Below are 24827 nucleotides of genomic sequence, written 5' to 3'. Positions count from 1 at the left end.
GCTCTTCAGATACCTACTTCTCTAAATAGGAAAGTCTTTTTCTTGCTGTTAGTATCATGTTATCACTTCACTTTAGGAAATACTTCATTATTTCTCAATTCTTTTCCACAGTATTTCCTTTATTTGAGCAGTCATATCAGACTGGACCTAACAGCCATTGTACTTGACCTGTTAAGCCTTTAGCTAGGAGAACAAGTACTGTAACAGAAGCCACTGATGGTAGCTATTAACTTGCTTTTATAAAAATCTTAATATAAAATATCTTCATATCTTTTATTTTATAGTTGGTATAAATGATAGAATAATTTGCATCTTTTTACAATCTTAGATTTTTACATATGTTTCCTGTTTAAAAACTACACATCTGCCATAAGATTTTCATTCACTACTAACACTGGCACATGAACATTATTAAGCTACTGACTAAAATGTTATGAGACCATTTGAACTTGCAGTTTGTGAGTGACATTAGTCCAAGGAGAACTCTCCCGTAAAGACCACAATGTTTGGTATATGGATTAGGCGAATCTTTACCAAGATGCTTTGGTCAGTTGAATTGTGTTTGGTTAATACACAGGTAACCACGTAGGCTGAATGGCAGGGCTCCGCCAACAAGAGATCACACAATTCAGGGAGTTGGAAGAGCAGTGGAAAAAGGAACATATACACTAGGAATTCCTGGTTACTATGTGATGTGAAATTTTATGAAATATTTACATGTTAGTTTATGATCACAACAGTAAAAAGAAACTAACATAGGAAAAAGACATGAAAGAACCATGTCTTAGATTAACTCAAACCTAAGAAGCACACCAAAAACACCAGCTTGGTATTCTTCCATGTGTATGCTTTGCTCTGACAATGGAGTCACTTCCCTTATAGACCCTTCTGCTCTCCAGAGCCGACAGTAAAATTCTAGTGAAAACCTACAGATGTCAGCATCACCATGAACTACACCCTACATAGAAAAGACTGAGTCATGAGAAAACAGCAAAAACACAGTAACAATGTTTCAACATTGTCATTTAAACTTTGAGAACAAAGCTCAAAGATGTATCCATCATCAACATCATGGAAGCTTCTTGGATCACAAAGAAAACTTAATCTCCTTACTATTTGATAGATATTCATTTGAAATTCCTACCTTTGATATGGGAGAAACGTTTCAACAACATTCTGTACCTTATGAGGTTACTTTCTAAATATGTTTAAGAAAATATATGCATAAAAATGGTGATTAATTATTTTGGTTTTTCTTTTTTTGTCTGTGAACCATATAAATGTGTAGAATTTTTCTTAGGATCTCTTCCCATTTGATAAGTATTTTCTAATTCATTTGAAGACATAATTATTTACTGATAAATGATAATAACTTTCATGTAGATGGAACAATTCACAGGGTTGTTTTAAGGGCATTTAAAAATAAAATAATCAAGTTCTGAATATACCACAAATATAATGGAAGGAGAAGATGGGTTAAAATAAGATTAGAGAGGGAGGATGAAATTAAAACTAAAACAAAAATTAAAATTTAGCCCAATGGAGAGATTCATTTGTTCATGTTCCACAGGCCAGAAGCAAAGCCTACCTGTGTCAGTACAGACAGAGAAAATATGCTGGCACATATACAAGGAGAAGCATGGTGAGCTGGTAAATTCTGATGTCTGGAAACGAGAATGAAATGGCTTTATTTGCTCAATAAACTATTGTTCTGTTAACCAGACAAAGGGAGGGTTTGAGTAGAACTGAGTTACAGGGATAATTCTTGTGCCCAGGCTTTAGAATAAAAAAGCTAAAAGCAATAAATAGCCAGAATTTTCAGCAATGGTAGCTGCCAATCTTGAGAAGATAATAGTACCCAAGAAAGGAGAAATCATATTTATTTTAACAGGGTCATCATTGTTTACCACAGTGCTTCCCAGAGCAATTCTCAAAAAAAAAAATAGTTCTTAACTGAATGAATGTTGAGAAACTTTGCATGAAGAATCATGGTTTATTTGTAGCCTTGGGTACATATGTGAGGATATATGTTTTTACATGTGCTCACATTACAGTACATTTTATATATACCTGTCAATGTACCTTTTCTAGGTAGTGAAGTTCCTGTGAAAGAGAAATGCATAGCACAGAGCACAATTTTAATAACTTTCATAGAGAGTGAGCCAGGAAATTACTGTTTATTCCTGCATTTTCATTCCATTATATGCTCTGTTTCCACCTGCTACATGTAAATATAAATACAGCAGAAAACAGCATGAGGAAAAAAAGGGGAGAACACATACATAATACACAGGAAGTCAACTAGGAATGGCAATGGAAAACAACAGGGAGACAAAAGTGATTCTTAAGTGTCACTCTGAAGACAAAATCAATTTGTTGCCCATTTTAGCAAATTCTGCCTTTTAATACACTTCAGGGCAAATCTGTGATAGAGAGGTTATTGACTGTGGAAATACTGGAAAAATTAACATTGTATAAAATTCCAAATAGCTGACATTGAATCAAAACTATAGAGAAGAAAGGGAGTGGGGAAAAAAGTGAGAGTATTTTTCTTTTAGATTAATGAATCAGTTATACCTGACTGCATTCGTATTTATTGTTGAGTTGACTGGGAATGTATTTACAATTGGATTTACTTTTATGCTTCTGATTAATTTCTTCAATAGAGAGACTCAGATTTCTTACACAGTCTAGTTTTTGGACTGCTGTTATACGCAGAAGACTAGGTCAAATACATGTGTAGGAAAGCATTGCTTATTAAGTAGGGGATAAGTTTCATGAGACATTAAAAAAAGCCTCATAGACCCAGGACAAATGGATTTTTCTTTATATGCAATTAATTCTTTGCTTCCAGAGCTTGGCTTGCGGCCATCCACAGACATGATTGTGACCAAAATATCTCATCATTTTAATTTGTTGTGATTGATTTACATGGTGATGCTGATAACACCATCTTAATTACTTGCTGCAAATTGTATTTGACAAACAATTAGATAATGTATCCCTCTGTCCATAGAGACCTTATGCTAGAGCAGATTCTTTATATACATCATCTTATACAGTCATAATTCACTTCTGCCAAGTGGTAAATAGGATTGACAATCTGGAGATAAGGGTCTAAGAGGCATTGCCAGTGTTGCTAAAGTCACAGCCCCATAGCAGTAGTTTGGGAATGTAAGTCCCAGTGGAATGTCTCCAAAGTGTCTCTTCCTAGTCCCTGACCTAACACTCATTTTATAGACATCAAGCTAATTATCAATATAAGAATAAGTTATAACATTTTTTGTTATTCCAAAGGATTGAGATTTAGAAGAAATACAAAGTAAATTTTCTTTTTTTTTAACCTAATAGGAGTAAAAGATAACATCCTGTTTGCACAGTTATATTAAGAGAGCAAAGAAAATGACTGATAGCTAATGTGATATGAGGACATTTGTCTTATAAGAGTAGAGAGAACATGGGTCCCAAATCACATTTATCTCATCCAAGCTGGAAATAAAAACAAATAAAACATAGATAGTAAAAAAAAAAAAAAAAAAAAAAAAAAAAAAAAAAAAAAAAAAAAGAAAGAAAGAAAAAGAAAAAAGAAAAAGCAGAACCAGTTATTCGTTCTCTTCTTATCAACGACACTGAATATGGCTGAAATATCTGAACTCAGGGAGGATTTATTTTGGTCCACAGTTTCTGAGCACTCAGACCCTGCTTGCTTGGCTTCATGAGTCTGGGCAGAACAGCTTGACAGCATGGGCTTGAAGCAGAGATTTTTCTTACTTTTTGCAGACACAATGCAGAAAGTGAGACAGATAATGGTAACATACTGTCAAGAGCTTACCCAGGTAACTTTCTTTCTTTGGGTAGGCTACACTTCCTCAAGTTTCCAAAACATCCAGAAATGTCTGCATATCAAATGTTCTAATCACGAGCTTATAAGGGTCATTTTGTATCTAAACCTTAATAACCCACAAAGGCAACGATTGTTTTCAGAGTAGTCCAGCTGTAAGAAGGTCAGCAGAACAGGAAGAATTAGGCAACATAGTGATAATATTGCTTGTTTTGTTATAGGAGGCAGCAATACAGTGAGTATATAATGATTTTTTCCAGAGAAAAAATACTTCCTGCCTGCCATAGTTGGTAAAAGAAGGCACATTAGCCCAGGTTCATTTGAAGTGGTGTTCTCTTCAGTCACTATAAAAAAGATTCTGACGGATAAACAAGGTCATAGATATTAATTCAGATGGAATCTAGGAGACTGAACCTTAAGAAGATGATATCTTTGGAGGAGTGTGCTAAATGTTTTGGGAAATGGCTGACGATATATAAAGGATCTTCATTTTCTACATTTTTAAAGATTTAATCTATATGTTTATGTGTATGAGTGTTTTGTCTGAGTGTGAAAATGTACAGTACATGTTTTCCTATTGGTTATGCAATTCAGAAGATGGTGTCATTTACCATGAACTAGAGTTCTTGATGGCTGTGAGCCTCCATATGTGTTGCTGGGAATTCACTCTGTGTCCTCTGCAAGAACAGGAAATGCTCTTAACTGACGAGCCATCTATCCAAACCTCATTTTCTACATTCTTGCAGGAAATTTTTTGTGAAAGAAAAAACTTTTAAATAGCATTTAACAAATGAACTAATAATATTTACCTCAACGTGATAGCCACCACCACAAAAAAGGGGATAGATGGTAATTCGGTAGAAAAAAATATGATTGGAAGAATTTCTTAACTAGGAGATATAAATTCTTGACATCTGAATAGGGAAAGTACCTGGAGATAGAAAGTAAAGCCAGGGTTGAGACATTGTTTAGTGTCTTTATTTAGTGTCAAACAATAAAGACTATCCAAGTAGGTTCGCGACAGCCCACTTTGGGAATATGGTTCTTTTGTGTCAAGTTGATTACAAGCTGCTGGGAAAGGTAGCGCAGTCAGCAGGACACTGATTACATAGAACAGTAACTCAGCAATGTTGAAGAACAGAACAGGAATTGAGGAATTGGACGGACTTACCTTTTAGTGGATTCTGTCCATGGCATCCTCAGATGAAAAGATAAGCAGGGAAATTACTCTGCTTTTCTGTCCTGAGTCCCAATGTAATAAAATCCACCAAACTTTTATAGCATTTACAATATACTACCAGGAACAGAAGGAAAAAGCTGTGCTGAGGGCCTGAGAACTGCCGTGGAACTCCCTTCAGAGACAGTCTCTATACCAAGGACTTGGGTTAGGCAGTTCAACACAGACAGTTGTGGAAGAAGGACCTCAGTATGAGGTTTTGTTCCACCTCAAACAGAGGATGTAGACACCAGAAACAGGGTGGAGAAAAGATGGGAACGTCATGGTTCTCCACAGTACATAGTTTAATAAAATGAAAATGCTAATATGGACCTAGATTAAATGCTAGTTTCCCAATATCAGTCAGCCATTATCACCCCAGATGAGTAAGAACCAAGAATAAACCTAGAAGTCAACCAGAGATGTGTCACATTCCGTCATGATAATAAAATATCCACAAATAAGGAAAGAAAATCATACAGTTCAGTCTTGAAGACGTAAGATCAGATACTGGGATCAGTTCAACGGCTGTGTTTACCTCATTATGGATCCTATAAGAAAGATGAGAGCTCACTAAAGAGGCAGAGATCAATCATTGATGAGCCAGTAAGCCATGGAGTATAAGGGATCAGTTTTGTTCTTTTACATCCACCCTTCTCAAGGTAGCTAACAAGTGCCTCTGGAGCTTTGAATTATGCACATCTACAGACACTGCCCCAAGCTAAATCCCACCTTTGAGGTGCTGTCATTTATTTTATGGCCTTATTGGGAACAAAGCTTATAAGACACCAACATTTATAATACTATAATGCATGCCACTTTAGAGGACACACTCCAGCCACAGGCAAGCCCACAAGTTGCCTAAAGAAGGCAGAGTTTTCTCCATGTTTGCAGGGACAAGTGAAGCAGAAATAACAGAGTAAGATTCTGGATTTGAATAAGACTACATATTTTCTTTAGCCTCTTTTGAAATGTTTTGAAGAACAGAAACAAAGGGACTTAAATAAGGTAAATTTTAGAATCTTACATTCGTTTTCTACCTACCAGGAGGGTAAAACTTGCAAAGATATTCAGAATGTAACAGTGAGTTCAGGTTTTGGCATATGTGCCTGGGGTGTGTAAAATTTCAACCCTGCTGCATATGTCAGACCCAGATGAGAGAAAACGCCCCTTCATTCTTTTTCCCCATTTAGCATTTTGTGAACTTAGTAATTTTCCTTAAGACAATGAGAAGAAGATATATCCAACAGCCTCCTAGCCCTCTTTCATCCTACTGAATCTTCGACACTGAATTTCCTAGTACTGTGATTAAAAAAATTCTATGGGTACCAGAAATTTGGTGATTCTGGTCAGATTCCCTTAAAATATAGTTTACAACTGTGGCTGAAAAAAATTAACATTCTCAACTTTTTGGAGAAATCCAGATTCTTATGTGTCATCACAGCATAAATATTTAAGTCAGGTTCCCATTGCTTCTCTCATTTGGTCTTCAAAATAGCTTTATGGTCAATATGTTCCTATGTCTATTTTTCAAAACAGAAAGCTGAATTTTTGTGAAGCTGTCGTGTATGTGGATTTATTGACTAGAAATGGAAGAGTGCTCTGACTATCTACAAGGCCTTTCTTCTGTGTGTTTATCTCAATGTAAATAGTTTAACCTTTTTGAGGTACAAGTTTCATAATTTCTAGAATAAAGATAATTATCAACATTTACAATTACTACAGCAATAATGGTAACAGTGCCTCATATGCATAGAAAGAATTGCTGGCAACATTAATTTCTGTTGATAGTTGAGTATCCCTTTATTTTCATGGCTGGCAAGAAGGGAAGTGGCAGGGACTTGAACTACAAATTTTGTGATTAGGAAACCTGAAATTATCAAGACATAATCCCATCAAGTCAAATGTGTTTCAATGTCAGTCACTATTTTTATTTGCTACATTTTATTTTATAGGATCAAATAGTCATATTTGTCATGTCATTAATCACTACAACTACACATTTTATTGTAGCTGTTATAAAACATAAGGGTTATTTTAGCAACATCACTTAACATGACGATTGCTTTAGAAACCTCAGTTACTATGAAAAAGAATGCATGATTTCATATATGCCAATCACTATTGGAAAGGTTTGGTTTCTGTGGCAATATACTTGAGAGACATGCTTTTGCCTTGAAGGCTGTGTTCTCTTCCCTATATCATTATCATTTTAATAAACTTTCCTAAGTAAATAACTTACCTATGTACAGATAATGAGTCTGGACCCAGCCATGTTAATAATGTTCATGAGACTAATTAAGGAGATTCTAGTTCCTGCTTCAAATACTACTATAAGCTGATCAAACTTTTCTTACACATCTATCTCTATCCACATGGCAGATGGTGAGGCACACTTTCACTGAAACTCTCCTTGACTAATAAGCTTAGTGTGGGGTTCCTATGTCTAGACAAGTTGTCTGCAGATGAACTCACTGAATACTGAGAGACAGCACAACCAAACTCTTTTTTTCCCACTTTGTTCCTACGAATCACTTATAAATTCTGTCCTATGGTGAAGGAACACAAACGCACATACACAGACACAAAGATAAACGTGCGCGTGCACACGCACACGCACACACACACACACACACAAAGACATATGCACACACGCACAAAATTAATGTTTTTTTCATACAATGTATTCTGATCATGACTCCTCTTCCCTCAACTCTTCCCAGATCCTTCTCCACACACATCCAATTTCACTTCATTTCTGCCCCCATTTTTAAAACACTTGAACAACAAAAATAGAAATAAAAATAGAAACAAAATGCACAAGAAAAACATGAGCATGTGAACACACACAAACACTTGCAGCCACAAAAATCACAAAACTAGAAACCAAATACATGACCAAAAAGGAAGTAAGACAAAAACGAACACATAAAAAACCAAACAAACAAAACCCAAAAAACATAAACAGAAAACAAAAATGCTTAAACAAAGCAATATAAGACAATAATCCTACAATACTACTTTCGAGTTCATTCTGTACTGGCAGCTTACTGCTGGGCATGGGACTTACCCTAATGTGTGGTTTATGTACCCAGTGAGACTACACTGAATAAACCTCATTATTTTCTTTTCAAGCAGATATCTACTGAAGATAGATTCTTGGTTAGGGATGGGACATGTTGTTTACTTCGTTCTCTAACTGATGGGATCGCAATTGAGTGCACCGTTTTATTTAATCTATTCTAAGACTATTTGTAGAAGACAGAGTTCCTGTTCACATATTCTTTTATTTTTCATTGTGTCATGTAGTTAAATTTCTGAATAAAGGTAAAATAAGAGGCAAAAAGTACACATATAAATAATTTTCTGTAACGCTATAAATAATTAATGAACTAAATGCTAACATCTACTGGAAGGCTTGCATGGTGTCATTACATCAGGTCTCATAATAACTCTGTCAGTTGCACTTGTCCTAATTTTTTTAAAAAAAGCATTTGAGATTTATTATTTACTAAATGTATTTTATTTTATTTTATTTTTATTTATATTGAAAATAGATTCTTCTCACATGATACATCTGGCCACAGTTTTCCTTCCATCCCTGCCCCTCCCTTGGCTCCTCCCCTTTCCCCTAGACCTTCCACTCTCCTTTTGAATCATCTTCAGATGAGAGCCATCTCTAAGAGACAATAGCCAAAGACGATAAAACAAGATACAGTAAGAAAAGCAAAAGCCCTCATCTGCAGTGGGACAAGGCAACCTAGCATGGAAAACAGTCCCAAGGAGAAAAGAAGAAAATCACCTACGTAGCTTGTTCAGGATCTGCTTATTTATTTAGTGTTTTGTTGGGGTTGTTCCTAATTTGTTTGTTTCTGCTGGCAAAATAAACCTTTGTTTTCTTTCCAGGTTTCAGTTAGATAGTAGAAAGAAGCTAAAAATGAAAGATAAAGAACAGAAAAAAGTCATGGACATCATCTTCAAATTTATGTCAGTGAAGGAGTCAGTCATTTTTGGTTTTCTAATCTGATTCCCAAAACCTGATTAATAATAGAACTAGTTTTTAGATTCTAACTGTATGTAGTGACAATTACCTTTTGATGAAGTTTTTGATATTTTTTCATGTCACAGGAAAGAACATATTAATTACTAATATTGGATGCTAATTTTCAAGATGTGTGTGTTTGCATGTATGTGTGTGTACAGATTTACTAATATGTATGGTAGAGATATGTTCTAATAAAACAGTCACATTTAGAACCATAGAGGTGTGAAATGCACTTCACACCCAAAAACTTAGCAATAAATACAGTACAGTGTGGAGAACTGGTGGATCACATTCACAACTGTATGGATAAGCAGAAACTGTGATTTGCTGCTGCCAAGAGAGTATTGTGATATGTATTAATTATCTTGGAAAAGAATAGTTAAAATTCAAAGCATGGTTCCTGCATACTGTTTTTATGCAATAATAAAGTAAAAAGAAATTAGTAGAGCTTTTGTTGTTGTTGTTGTTGTTGTTTTTGGTTTTTCTGTGTAGCCCTGGCTGTCCTGAAACTCACTCTGTAGACCAGGCTGGCCTCGAACTTGGAAATTTGCCTGCCTCTGCCTCCCAAGTGCTGGGATTAAAGGTGTGTTCGACTACTGCCTGGGAACAGTTTCATATTAAGCTAGGAATCATGCATGCACACAAGCATACACAGAAATGCACACACACACATACGCACACACACAAGCACATACACACACAAGCATACTACTTATATACACACATTGACTGAGAAAAAATAGACATATATGTTAAAAGTGAGTGATGTGTGAGGACATGTGGCTCACACATCATCAGCTAAGTTGCCCTAGATTTGACAGAGACAATCTGGATGAGCATGAAGAGGTGTGAGCTAGATGTGTGCTATAGTGAATTATGGTGTGTACCGATCACGATTAAAGGGAGACTCCAGAGCACATTAGCACATACATTTAACACACTCTCAACACAAATGATATTCCTCTATCTTCAAAGTACTCTTCGATTACAGGTAAGGCAATAAAAAGTGATCCTTCCTATGGCAACTCACTCCAACTTCATTTCCTAAGATATACAAAAGCAATGGGAAGTTCATCACAGAACTGCAGCAACACAACACAGATGGTATGTGAACTGGTAGAGAAGCAGGAGGATAAACTCACCCCTCCCTCACAATAGACCTCTCATTTCAGGACAAACTTTGATCAAGGTCTATAAATGACTCTAGTATTATATATAGGAAGTGCAATATGTTCCAGTTTGACAACAGGAACACTATTCTTTTGAAATAAAATAGAAATGCAGAGGTTCTCTCATATTCAGTTATATACTTTTAAGAAGATGGGGCTCAGTGGAGCAAGCATTTGAGTAAGGACTACCTGACTCACTATCCAGTAGGTGTTAATTTAACCAAGCGAGTGATTTAATTCATGAGTTATTTCCAGTGAATTTCCTGCTTGCCTAAAGGTCTTATTTTTTAAGTGCTTAGAATATTAAAGCAATGAATCTGTTTGTGAGAAAAGTTAAGTGCCTAAGAAGGCATTCTCACTTAAGTTTAGTGGTGGACAAGGGTTTACCTGGCAAAGTCAGAGCTGAGCGCCTACGCTTCTTGGTTATTTCTCTAATCTGAGCATTGACTCTCTTCTAAATGGCAGACTGGGACAAAGTATTCAGCAAAACACTCTCATGCCTGGCTACATATAACCAACTGTTTTCAGGATACTATACAAACATCCCCAAGTATGGGTCTTGTTTCAGACATAACTCCCTTAGAATTGCTGTGTAAGGGGCATCTAGGGTATAGTATGATTAGAAGATATTCCTCTCCCAGGCTAGTTCTGAATTATGGCTGTGGATAAGATCCTTCAGGGTAGTACATATCTAGTAACCTCAGTTCAAGGTAGACTTTCATTACTAAAAGGGACTTACTTGTTTTATTATTGTTGTTAAAGAGTAATCTCATCATAACTTTTCTTGTTGATCAGATAGAGAAACAACACAGTGCTTATGAAACATTATTTTGTGAAATGACAAGAAAATGAATTAGTCACTATGTTCTTGATAACAATGTCAACTTAACCTTCTGAAAGGTGTATATACTTGTCTATATCCAGATAAAGGCTTGCCAAAATCTCGATATTAATATAATAAAGTTACGTGTCTACCCTCTTTATAGGATTTAGAAAGAAACAGAGAGATTAATATCGAAACTGAGGTAGTACTGACCTCTTTGTATTAAATGAAGGACAACGTGAAGAAATTGTTCTATCATAAAATAAATAAAATAGTTGATGACCCAACAGAAATCTATTCTTGGTTCAGCTTTTATCAAGTGACTGTTCAGTGGTTTCTTTTAAGTGAATATGTTATCTCATTTCTAAAATTTATAAAGGACCATTAAAAGAAGAACAGGATGCCCATCGTTAAATCTACTCAGCAGGGCATTGACTCCTGGTTCAAAGAAATTAAGTTTATAGCAACCATAAGCCAGTTCTTTTTTCATGCTTTGAACCCTAGATTCCTTTTTGTGCTGTTTTCACTGACACTGAAAATTTGAGTATAAAATGGTGAGTTTCCACTCTGCTTCCCCATAATGACGTATTCTTAGCCAAGCTTAGGTAAGATATTTGAATCTTTTAGAAAACCAGATTGCTTGCTTTCCTGCCTCAGGGGCCAAAGTAGCAAAACACAGGATCATATATCATTCCAGAAATTTATACGTGCTTACAGTATTAGATTTTGTTTGAGCCCTTTATTTCTGCTCAACAGATTCTTCACAGCCACAATACTGGAGGCTGTTTCTGAAAACTGCTAATTTTTAAAAATAGACCAGTCAAGCAAATTAGCAGCATGAGGGAGGGAGAACTTTATTAGGGAATGAACAGCCATAAGGTCTCCATAAATCTTTTTAGTCATTTAAGAAAATGAAAGCTAAGAAGGATGGAGGGGTCATGATTAGTTTAAATTTATTCCAACAACATTGGAAAGCAAATGTAGGATTTTGTATAAGTCTCTTTGAAATTTTATTTCCACAGACTAAACCTTTTCTTACCTGAGGGGTGCAATCAATTTCTGTGAAAATACGGATGTAAGAATTATATGCCCTACATTCTTAGAAGATATTTGTTTTAAGGTACTTACCAGGTCTGCCTTAACATTTGCTCACTGATAGAAATTATAAATAGTCTCAATATGTTACTGATAGTCATTCATGTCTTTACGCTATACTTGCTTTTAAGGTGGCTGGAACTATGAGTTCATTCAACGATCAGGTTTTGTATTTCTCCTATGTGCCATACATTTAAATATTTGATAAACATTTATACAATTGGAGAAAGGAATGTATTGTTCTTTCAAAGAATAAATTTGCCTATTTTAAGTGTTTGACTTGTCATATAGATTAGGAGAACAATAAGCTGGGTATAGCATATATTGAACACTGAGTAAATCTTGGATGATTTGGAATGATAACTCACATAAACATCTATATCATCAGATCAGTTTATGCTACATTGTCAAACTTCATGGAAAAACATTTACAGAATCCTGTGAAACTCAATTATAGAATGTAGATTTTTATCTGCAATATCAGGGAAATATTTATGAAAAAGTGATATTGGATCTGGAAAAATAAAATTAATGGACAATTGTAGTCACACTGGGGCAGGAGGAGGAAAGATGGGTGTATTTGAAGCAGGAGTGAAAAGCGGGTATGATCAAAGGCTCTGGAATAATGTGGAGTTGACTCATTAAAAATGATAAAAGCCATTTTTGCTGAAGCATGAAGCAAAAGAGAATAGTTTGTAAATTGATTTTTAATAACATCTGCCTTTCAACAGAACAATGAAAAAATGAGAGAGCAAAGAAGATACAACTGACATCACTGAAGATGTCAGGTATGAAGAGAGATCTGGTAACCACTGACAGACATGTGATGTTAGGCTACAAAAGACACCCACTCGTGTTTCCAGACAAAATCAACATAGCTTGCTAAACTCAACATGGATTTTGTAAAGTGGGAAAGAAAGAAAGGGACGAGGGATGTTTCTTAGGATTGTGACTTTATAAATGAGTGGATGTTTCTTTAAACAATAGAGCATGGGAGGTAGGAGAGTTTCAATATTTTCCAACCTAGCAGATATTATAGAACTGTTCACCCAGACACAAAAGAATACCTCCTTCTCAGCAGCTCCTGAGAGTTTCTTCAAAATAACCACATGTTCAGACGTAAAGTGAGTCTTAACAGATACAAGAAAATTGAACTAACACCCTGTATCCTATCTGACCACTACAGGCAAAAGCTGGGTATGAAAAACAACATAAGTCACAGAAAAGTTACAAAACCACGGGAACTGTAAAACTCACTACAGAATGAAAAACACATCAAGGTAATAAATATTTAAGAAAATATTAAAGGCTTTATTAAATTGAATGAAAATTAATACATACCATACCAAAATTTATGAGACCCAAGGATTTTGTAAGAGCTAAGTTGATAGCACTGACAACAAAGATGTCATACTAGCATATTAGCAGTGCACCTGAAAGCTCTAGAATGGAAAGAAGAAATCATATCCAAAAGATTTTGATGGCAAGAAATAATCAACCTCAGGGCTGAAATCCATAAAATACAAACAAACAAGCAAGCAAAATACCAAGAATCAATGAGACAAAGAGTTGTCTCTCTGAGAAAATCAACAAGACTGACAACCCCTTATACAAATTAACTGAAAGAATGGGAGAATATCCACATTGACAAAATTAAAAATTAAAAAAAATATAACAACCAATATGAAGAAATACTGAAACTTGTAAGGATATAGGTTAAAATGCTGTACTCCAGCATTCTGGGAAATCTAAATGGATAATTTCCTCAATATAAATCATGTTCCAAAGTTAAATCAAGATCAGAATAGCATTTTAAATAGACCTATACCCCATAGTAAAATAAGTGACCATCATTAAACTCTCTTTCCAAAAGCTTAGGGCCAGATGGTTTTAGCATAGAATTCTACTAGCCTTTCAAAGAAGTGTTAAGGACAGTACACCTCAAATTATTTCACAAAATATAAATGGAAGGACTATTTCTCAATTCATTTTACATGTCCACATTTACATTAAAACCCAAACAACACAAAACTGTAATAAAAAGAATTATAGGCCATTTCCCTTTGGAACATAGATATAAAATATATTCAATAAAATATCTGCAAACTGAATCCTAGCACACACCTAAAATATTATCAAGTAGGCTACATCCCAGAATTGCAGGAATGGTTGAACATTTATAAACAGTCATAATCTACCATGTAAGAGAAGGTCAAAAAATAAAAAAAATAAAGACAAAACCACACATATGATTATCTCATTAGATGCTGAAAAAATGCCTTTGACAAAATACAATATCACTTCAGAATAAAAGTTCTGGAAAGACTGGACACGTAAGGAATATAACTTAACATAATAAAATAAGGTTATATCAATCCCATAGCTACCTTCAACTTAAACGGAAAGACCCTCAAGGTAATTCAATTAAGATCAGGAACAATATAAGGTTTCCCACTATCTTATGTCAGAATAACTAAGATCAACAAAAACATGTGACAATTCACGCTACTGAGGAAGCAGAGTTTGAGGAACAAGCATCCATTGCCTGTATGATTTCTAAATTGTTCAACCACTAAGAAAATCAGTGTTGCACTTTCTCAGGAAAAAGGGAATCAATCTACCTCAAAATCAAGCTACATTACTCTGAGACATATACTACATCCTAGCACAGAGACACTTTGCTCATCCAGGTTCATTGCTGCTCAATTCATAATAGTCATATATTGGAAACAACCAAGAAGTCCCTCAACTGAAGAATGGATAAAGAAAAGGTAGTTTGTTAACACAATGGAATATTACTCGCCAGTTAAAAGTAAGAAATCATGAAATCTGAAGGTAAATTGTTATAAATGAAAAATGATAATTCTGAGTGAGATAATCCAGATATAGAAATAGAAATATAGTATATATTCACATATTTGGGGATATTGGATTTAAATCAATGCTAATCAAGTTACATGCCATAGAACAGCAGAGGTTAGGTGCAGAGTAAGGAGCTAATGGTAAGAACAGATTGATCTCCTAGGAAGAGAAAATAGAAGAGATATTTATGGATAGATGCAAGGAAGGGTGCCTGGAGCTGACATAGGACAAGCAAGTAACTAGCAGGTGATTTTCCTGAGATTGTCTGCCTTGGATTAAATTAATCCATGACAGATTTGCTCCAATAAGCCAGGACCAGGAAAATGTATTTTAAGATGGATTTCTGCTATTAATATGCTTCTATTATTATTAAACATATATAACAATCACTATGTACTAGGCTACCCTTTTAAGCAGATCTCTGCAGAAGTATGAAGATGTCCTATCTTGTAGTGAGGCTATATAGACAAATAGATGACCTCTTAATCCTTAATGATAATCCTGTAAGAATTCCTAAAATTATATTATAAATGAATATTACATATGTATTTTGTAGTGGAGCTGCTATTAGGTCCTTTCTGGTAGTCAAAACTGCAATGAGAACTCTGCCAGTCTCCATGTGTCACCAGTTAATTGCTTCTAGGCAATAGACAGACATCCTACTACCTGGAACACATTCTAAGGGGCTGTAAAACCATTAAACAAAGATCATAAAAAGGGAATTAATGATTTATTATGGGTACTAAGACAGAAGAAAAAATATTGACTGGGATTATCTATACAAAATTTCACTAATAACATAGTTATGGTTTTCAACTCTCCATGAACCTGTGGAGTTGTGACAGGCGATGTATGTTCAGCCAGATAATTACTCCTAATGGATATGCATGTAAGTATCCTTTGTTGTAAACTTCTTATTTGATTTATGATTTGAATTTGTGTGTAAACTTGTGATGAACGTTTTACCATGTAATCATGTATTCTGAAAGACTTTTAAGTGCTGAACACAGAGATGATCATTCTGCTTTCCCTCCTTTTCTTAGAGAGCTTTCATAGGAAATGTTTTACAACTTAGAAATAAAAGCTAAATTCACTTTTCAAAGTGTCCCATTTCTTCCTGTTACTTCAACTAGCAGGCAGAAAGTGAGAGCCTCACAGTTCCTGTGGAGATATAACAAAGGCTACCTTACTTAAGCTGTTAGGCTACAGATGTTAATCGCCCAAGCCGGCAGCATTTAACCCCCAGAAAGAGCAAGAAAGTTTTAGGATTTTTTAGAAGTTATTTATCATCAGCATTCAGTATACTTACAGAGTTAGAAAGTATTGAGACTTTCAGTCTTTAAAGCCATACCAGAGTCCTACTCTGTGTCTCATTTCAACCAGCTCCAGATAGGATGGTTCCCAGCAGAAGGGAACAGGAACAAGAAAATCAAGTACAGAGGAAAGGTCAGAGGGCCACAAGAGAGGGAATTTGGGGAGAGACAGCAAAAATTTAGAGTCATTTTGGTATGGAAACCAAACAGAAGTTTTGTAAAAAATTTTAGATTTATGAAAGTTATCTAAATCAAATCAGCAAGTAGTGGAGGAGACAGAGCCCTAGTTAGACACCTCTTGTCACTAAGTGAAGCTTCACGTAGTGGAATTGGGTTAAATCTAATTGAGTTGTTGGCCAAAGGAGTCCTGTGAGAATTTCCAAACAATACAAGCTCTTGCCAAGACTATAGATTATTCTTTCCAAACTGATAGCAAGACTCCATTGCTGAAGAGAGCATCTACTAACCTACTGAACATGGAGAATCAAGATCTCACCTACACAGAACCTTCACTCCTACATACTAGTGTCTTTGGAATAGGCAGGAATTCTGTACTTTATGAAGGGAAAAGTATAAACACTCAGTAAATCCATAAACTCTTTGTTCTACAATTGGGTCCTGCCTGCAAGATAGAGCTCAATAATGGCATAAAGCTTGTGGGAATAACCAACCAATGTCTTATATGACATAGCCCTTCTCAATGAAATGGAAGTCATACCTGCCACTAACACTGTTTGAGAACCTGAGCTATGATATTTACCAAAAAAGGTTTCTAATGACATTCTCCTACACTCATAGACCAATGCCATAATCAGCCATCATCAAAGAAGATTCTTTTTGCAGCAAATAGGGAAAAGTACAGAGACCCACTATAAGATATTGAGAGAATTGGAGACCTTACAATACAGAACCCTAAAGCAGACATCCCTATCAACACTCAGAAAACTTCATGGAACAGCAGGCTATAAGAGGGCAAGAGCCAGTATGGACTAAAGACATCAAAAACACAAGGCCCTCTAAGTCAACAGAACTGAAGCACATATGGACTCACAAAGACTAAGGAAGCATGCACAGGACTGGCATGGATCTCCACAAGCTGAAGACCTAGAGCTAAAAGTTGAAGTGGGTACATGCCCCCATTCCTAACCCAGAAGCTATATCCAAATGATAACCACTGGCAAATGAAAATTTAGCTTTCTCCAAACGAGTCTCATTGGGGAAACAAATAATTACCAAGGGCAAGCCGCATGCCCAGCAGTAGATTGTGAACAGAAACTTAACACAATGACATCATTGGCAGTTCCTCATCTCATTATGTCATGGTAGGCATTTGTTGTTGCTGTTAATTTTATCTTATGTGTATATAAACATATAATATATCTTATATATTTCTCTTTTTGCTATAGGTCCTTTGCCCATATATATATATATATATGAGAGAGAGAGAGAGAGAGAGAGAGAGAGAGAGAGAGAGAGAGAGAGAGAGAGAGAGAAAACATGGCTTCCAGGTTAGAGTTCTTATGGATTTCTGTATGTGCAAAGGAGTAAGTTTGTAAATTTATATCTGTTTCTTATTGCTTTCCTTGTGTTCTTTTCCTGTTGTTTTTCTATTCATGTGTACTGGTTTTTATTATATTATATTTAATTGTATCATTGTTAGAATCCAGTCTGTTTTGTAATCAGAGACAGAAAGGGAGTGGATCCAGATGGGAGGGAAAGAATACGGAGAAGTAGAGGGACAGAAGTTGTACTCAGGATATATTATGTGAGATAAAATGCTATTTTTAATAAAAGAAAAAAGTAGACACCAAAATATAAAACTTCACACCCACACAGAAAAGCAGGTATAAAAGAGTCTTTTCTTAAGGTGAAAGGGACAGTACTTTTTAGGAGTTGCTGTTACTGTTAGTGGTCCAAACATAATTTTAAAAAGTAGTTATAATATTGCTAGGTTCATCTATGTTGTTATCCTCACCTGGTCTCAGAGGATGACCTGGCCTGATGATACAAAAAGGTGAATCAATTTGAGATTGATCATCTCCATTTGGAATTTTAAAACCTGTGAAAAAAGTATGTCTAAAGGGAGAAATGAAGGGAGAGGAAGGATGAGGAAGAGAAAAGGTCTAGAACTGTATAAAGGCTTCTGAGGTTATAATTGTAATCCAATAATTACCCCTTGAGTATGCAGCAACATTCCAGATAGGAAATAGAGATGGGGAGGGAAAGAGGGGGAAAGAGGAAGAGAGAGAGGGGGGAATGGGGAGGGGGAGGGGAAGAGAAAGGGGAAGGGGAAAAGGAAGGAGAAGGATTGGGTGAGGGAGCAAGAGGGAGAGGAAGAGAGAGAAGGAGAGGCAGACCTGTCCAGGATATTTGGGAAATAAGATTAATAAAGGGGAAATCATCACATGTCATCAATCAAAGTTATGATTCCAAAATAAAACACAGGAGTGACCTTTGGCAATGACATGGTTTCAGGGGGTATCCTGCATGGCTATATATACATCTGACAGAAGTGTAGCATAGAAGTTTATGGGAGACAAGATGACAGCAGCAAGCCGTAGTAATTGCATACACAGACAGGGATGCTTTCCAGCAAACGTGACTGAACTGTACTGTGCAGGAACATGAAATAAGTGCATTCTAACAAAAGGATCTGCATAACAAAAGGGTCAGATGGGAGCAATGGCAATACTCATTGGTGATTTATATTGTGAGTGTGAGCTGGGATTTTCTAAAACAACCATAGGGCTTCCATCTACTTGAAAACAACTTAATCCATTGTAAATATTTTCAAGCAAGGTATCTTCACTTTCCTGTCCAAATACATGCACTTTCATATGAATTAGCTATGAGAAAGAGGGTTTTCTTTGTTGTTGTTATAGTTAAATCATGCAAAATAATACTATTCTCACTATGAATTCAAATTAGGAAAATATAGTCAAAGGTTAAATAAATTTTCTCCAAACAGAGGCTTTTATTACATATTTTCTATTTTTTCCTGGCAGATAAGAATTATAACATCACCACAAGATTTAGCACAAGAGAAAAAAATTAAACTTCATTCTAATAGATTGACTTACTGTACATGTTCTGAAGCAAAATATGTGGAGGAAATTGCCTTAGGAAATATCTGAAACATAATAAATCAGTTTAAGGAAAAAAACAGTACCATATATCCTAATGTCAAAAGACATCCTGGAGACTGATTCATCTGTCCTGTCTGTGAAGAGAGAAACAGAGCAGCTAGCCAGCTCTAAGCACTGGGCATGGAGCATCTACTGAACATATTCAGACAGTATTGTCAACCAACACACAGTAACAAGCAGTTTTCACCATAAAATTTAAGAGCAGCTTCTATGCTTCATTGTACACTGTAATTAAAAGCTACTTCAAAATTTCAAAGCTAATACCTATAGTTAAAAGGAAATATTGGTACTGAACTGTAACACAGAATACAGAGTTGGTTATTTGGATATGCCAAAATGAGATTGTTCATATTTTTTTCTGTGTGTATATACGGCCTCTGCAAGTCTGGGTGAGGTAAATATGAATAATTGGAATAATTATTACAATTACTGTAATTACATACCAAATAGATCTTTATACATTAACAAAGTATTAGTGTTTAATAATATGTAGACAAATGAGCTTGGAAGAAATTTTGAGTTTTCCAATATTTAATCTCCAGCTAAAAAGTAATTTATTTAAATAACATGCTAATGTTTTCTGGGGAATATCATCTAACCATAGTCTCCAGTGCTGACTGAAAATGTGACAATGCTGGAATAGCATTGTGTATTCATTGGATTGTCCAGGCAACTTGTATCAAATTCAGTGTTCCCTATCAGTTACATCAGTTCATTAACACTGAGTTTATTTTTAAAATATTATTTTGTAAATCAAAATATTTTTATAATTGCTGAGTGGAAAAGATGGCCCTAGTAATTACAATTTCTGTTCACTATAAAATCTTCACCCACAGATATTTTTCATTCCTTTGTATTGGCTAAGATTTCAAGAGATGTGACCCAAAGTAAGATATTTGTAGGAAATGTGAGCACAGAACAAATGGTGTGGTAGAGAGGACAGGTGGCCCTGTGGGGAAGCCCTGGACTTCAAGGGGCTGCTGTGCTGTGTAACTTGAAGGTTTTGAAATGGACAGAGCAGGAGGCTGTGCTGAACATCGCAACAGATGTTCTATCAGGAAGCAAAAGTGGTGGGTTTTTATAGTAATTAATAGCTCCCTAACAGTGGGTGGAGAAAACATGGTGTAAGCTCTTCACAGCTTCAAGGAATGTTATGCCAGAGAAAAGGTTAGTGATGTGACAGGCACAATGTCTGTGTTGAGTAGCAAGCTAAGATGGAGAGCCAAAGCAGACAAACTGGTATCTTCAGGTCTAGAGGAAGAAATCAGAAACATAGAAAAGGAAATTGTATTGAATAGTAGAAGAAATGAAGAAGTATTCGATACATACACTAAAAATTGAGTAAGGCACTAAAAATTGAGTTATGCTGATGCTGATTCTGAATTTTAAAATACAACCTTGAGAATACACTAATTACAGACCTAATAAATGGAAGTGTGAATCTCTTTAGCACATATGAAAGTAAAAATATACAATTTTTCAAAATTGCATTGCATTATTTATGGGTGGCGTTGCCACAACACATGCATAGAGGTCAAAGGAACGTGGAAAAGTCAGTTCCCTTCTTCCAACATTTCAGGGAAAAGAGATGCATCAGGCTTGGCATAAAGCTTCTTTATCTAATGAACCATCACATCCAGGAAAGTATTTTTATACTTCTGTGAAACAGTTCATCCACTGTGGATTTCATATAGACAAAGATGTGGTGCTAAAACTTAGCCAACTTAGTAATTATGAATTGAGTTATTATTTGTTTCTTGACTAAAAGGTGTTACTTCTCAGTTATTCTGTTATAAAATTCAATGAGAAATAAATTAATTCACTTTTCTTGTCTAATAACTGCACAATTAAACAAGCGCATTCACTTTAAGTTGTGTCTAGGTCATATGGAAAGATAGAAAGAAAGAAAGAAAGAAATATAACATTCAATTAAGTTTGTCTAATCTCCATGTTTATCTTCCTGAAAATTAAATTAGTTACATGACTTTAAAAGCCTTATCTAGGTTACAAAGGGAAGCCAGTATAGGAAAAACAGCTGGCAGGCACAGGGTCCAAGGTTTGATTCATCATTTGTTACTGTTTCATCAAATGATATTAAAAGGACACAATGTTTCCTATCCTCAGCTTCCTTATCTCTATAACAATTAACAATAGAAGCTATATTTTACTTGGGACTCTAGAACATAGTAAGAGAGACTAAAGTAAATGTCACACTTTAGGTAATAATTCCTTGGTAATAGAATCTAACATGCCCCTATATATGCTGTTGGTACACTCAACAGTAGAGCTGAGGCTGTCTGAAACAAAACTTTAAGGAGCTATTTTGGGATGTATTTTCCTAGCTTGGTAGGTAAGTTTAGATTTCATAGAAGTCTTTATTCTTTTAAACTTCTCTTATCATTGTTAAATCTGAACTGAAGTGTGGTAAGGTCACAAGTATCTGAGTCTGTGGTAATGCTCTTGAAATAGTAATGTCAAGAAACTAGGTTGCTCCCAGCACACTCAGCCAGGAAACGAACACAGAAAGAATGGTATGCCATGGGCTCTTCTCTTTGGACACTTCACTAATGTTCTTTAAGGACAGTGGACAATGCATAAAATAATACTAGATAGGTGCTCATCCCATCTGAATTCTAGAGGACTAAAACGTGCCACCTTGAACACAGTAGGAAACCCTCAATTTCGAAACCTGTGCTTACAACGTGAATCTTAGTTTCACTACATATTTTCTTTCCCTGATAAAATGCACTTGAAGTGCTTCTGTCTTTACTGTGCCACACATGTATGTAACTCCATCATCCTTAGGATATGTGTTGTACTGTTGAATGATGGCAAAAATTGTCTTAGCTATGGTAGAGATATTTAACTGGAGCTCCAGAAATCAAGGTTTGGATTTCTCTTAGAGCTTCTTGATATTTCTCAGTTACTCATATATTCAACTCCAAAAATGGACAAAATTTTAACAGACTGTTGTTTTACATTTCCACCCTTTAATTCTTCCCCTCCTTTGATATTCTCTCAATATACAAACATATGTATTATCAGTTTTTCTCTTTCCCTCACCACTCTTAAATCATGAAATCTTTAGGATTATATCTCCTGTAGTCCCTTCACTTAAGTTGACAGGAGCTTGGTTTTGAAACCCATGTTAAGTAAATGTTACATAGGTCCCTTGATTTGTCACCAGGATGATCTGTGGAAACATGATGATGTGAACATAATACATCTCTGAGGATTTTCCTCCTAGAACCCTTCCTTGGGTGTTTAGCATGTGCACAATCAAGAATCTACACAAGCAAATTACAATCTTCATCTAAGATCCACATTCCTCTAGGCCCATCTTCTCTGTCCTATAGTGCTCTGCCATAAGTCATCTCACATTTCTCCACTATGTGAAGTAGCTGCACAGAACTCTGCCTCTGTAGGTGTTGTCCAACCTAGAATGCTGGAACGCTTGAGCCTTTATACTCCCACAAACCCAAACTCACACATGCAATCTTACAGTGATTATCTGAAGCTGTCATAGTTTCCTACATTGTACACATAAATATCTCAAGACACAAGAAGGGCAAGGGCACAGAGCTGGTATTGGTAGAACCAATGTTCTAGACTCAAAGTCCATGTGTGTATAGGCTCCAGTGCACTTGCCTCTCTTGCATATTTTTATCATGGTGCCCAATAAACTATATTACTCTTTCTCAGGGATGGGCTAATTTATACCCACTATGCTGTGAGCTTTTTGAAGATAGTGGCCGTATATAATCACTAACTACAGTTTTCTCTTTAAAGTAGTTTGTCACATGGAATGGTTTGAATATTTGTCCACAGATTATAGTTTCAGATTCTTAGTGTCCAATAGATGTTGTTTTAAAGCTAGTATATGCTCTGAAGGCAGCTACTATGAATACATAGACTACTGGTACAACCTCCTTTGGAGGATATTTGGGGTCCCCATTCTCTTCTCCTGTACTTTAATATTAAGTAAATAATTCTTTGTACCAAATGCTTCTATGTTCATGATGCCTTTCCCAAGCTCATGGGTCCAAGTTATCAGGGACTGAACCATTTAAACCCTTGAGCTTAAATTTACCAACAAGTTAGTTTTCCCTTATTATATTTGGTTGTAGAGACAAAAAGCAAATTTACCACAGCCTGAAAATGAATTAAATTTTACTAAATTAAATTTTGGTTTTGTCTTCTTATACTCCTTCTGAAATTATGGTCTATATGTACCTATTCTATGGGATGCTCTATGGGGAAAAGGACTGAGATTGAGGGTCCCCATAGTCTGTATTCCCCTATTGGAGTTTTGCTTGCATATCAGTGATTTATGAAAACTTTTTATTTATACTTTTTAAACAAATTTCCCTTTCCAAATCCTGTGCTCTCATCTTCCTATTGTCCTTGGAAGCATCATCACATCTTGTCAAACTACTGCTTCAAGACTGAGCCCTGGCAAACAGAAAGAAACAGACAAAAATCTTTTATCCAGATCAAGACTCGGAAAAGCTAACAAACCCTGTGTCCAAGCAATTTTATAGTCCTTCTACTCTTTACAGGTACTTTTCATATAGCAATACTTATTTGTTTAAAATAAGAAGATGATAAAGGAGGAGAGGAGGAAGAGAAAAAGAAGAGAAGAACAACAACAACAACAAAAAATGACAACTTGTTTCTTAATTTTTCACCTTAGTTCTGTGCACTTATTGTCCTTGGCATTTCATCTCCACCTTTACTTTCCACCTCAGCTAGGAGCTGCTTGTGTGTTATGTGTAGCTCACCTGTGCAGTAGAGGTGTCTCAGTTATTGTATAACCCCTTTAATCTTGCTTTCAGCCATTCACTGTCTTGTCACATATTTCTACTGTCTAATGGGAAGATCATTTGAGTTTGGCATGTGTGTATATTCCTTTAAAACAATTCTTTTTTTTTCAGATATTTTCTTTATTTACATGTAAATTTCTCCATTCCCAATTTCCCCTCCAAAAAAACAAAGAAATAAACAAAAACAACAAAAACAAATCCCTGTTGCCTCCCCCTTCCCCATGCCTGCCACCCCGCACTGTCCCACTTTCTGGCCCTGGCATTCCCCTACACTGGCGCACAGAACCTTCACAGGGCCGAGGTCTTCTCCTCCTATTGATGATTGAATTTGCAATCTTCTACTATACACATGCTGCCTGAACAATCAGACCCCTCCACGTGCAGTCCTTGGTTGGTGGTTGAGGCCCTGGGAGCTCTGAGGGTACAAGTTCATATTGTTCTTTGTCCTAAGGGGCTGCAAACCCCTCAGCTCCATTGGTTCTTTCTCTAACTCC

The 24827-nt window shown here is 35.8% G+C and overlaps 1 protein-coding gene across 1 annotated transcript in view; it reads right to left on the bottom strand.

The window, feature by feature from the left end:
- Positions 1-24827, bottom strand: part of Kcnd2 (potassium voltage-gated channel subfamily D member 2) — a 500916-nt gene that overhangs the window by 334034 nt on the left and 142055 nt on the right. The gene's annotated exons all lie outside the window — the stretch shown is intronic.

Source organism: Mastomys coucha, unplaced genomic scaffold, assembly GCF_008632895.1.
Source record: "Mastomys coucha isolate ucsf_1 unplaced genomic scaffold, UCSF_Mcou_1 pScaffold20, whole genome shotgun sequence".
Taxonomy (NCBI): Eukaryota; Metazoa; Chordata; class Mammalia; order Rodentia; family Muridae; genus Mastomys; species Mastomys coucha.
Note: the sequence above shows the minus strand (reverse complement) of the source record. Positions and strands in the feature narration are given on the sequence as shown.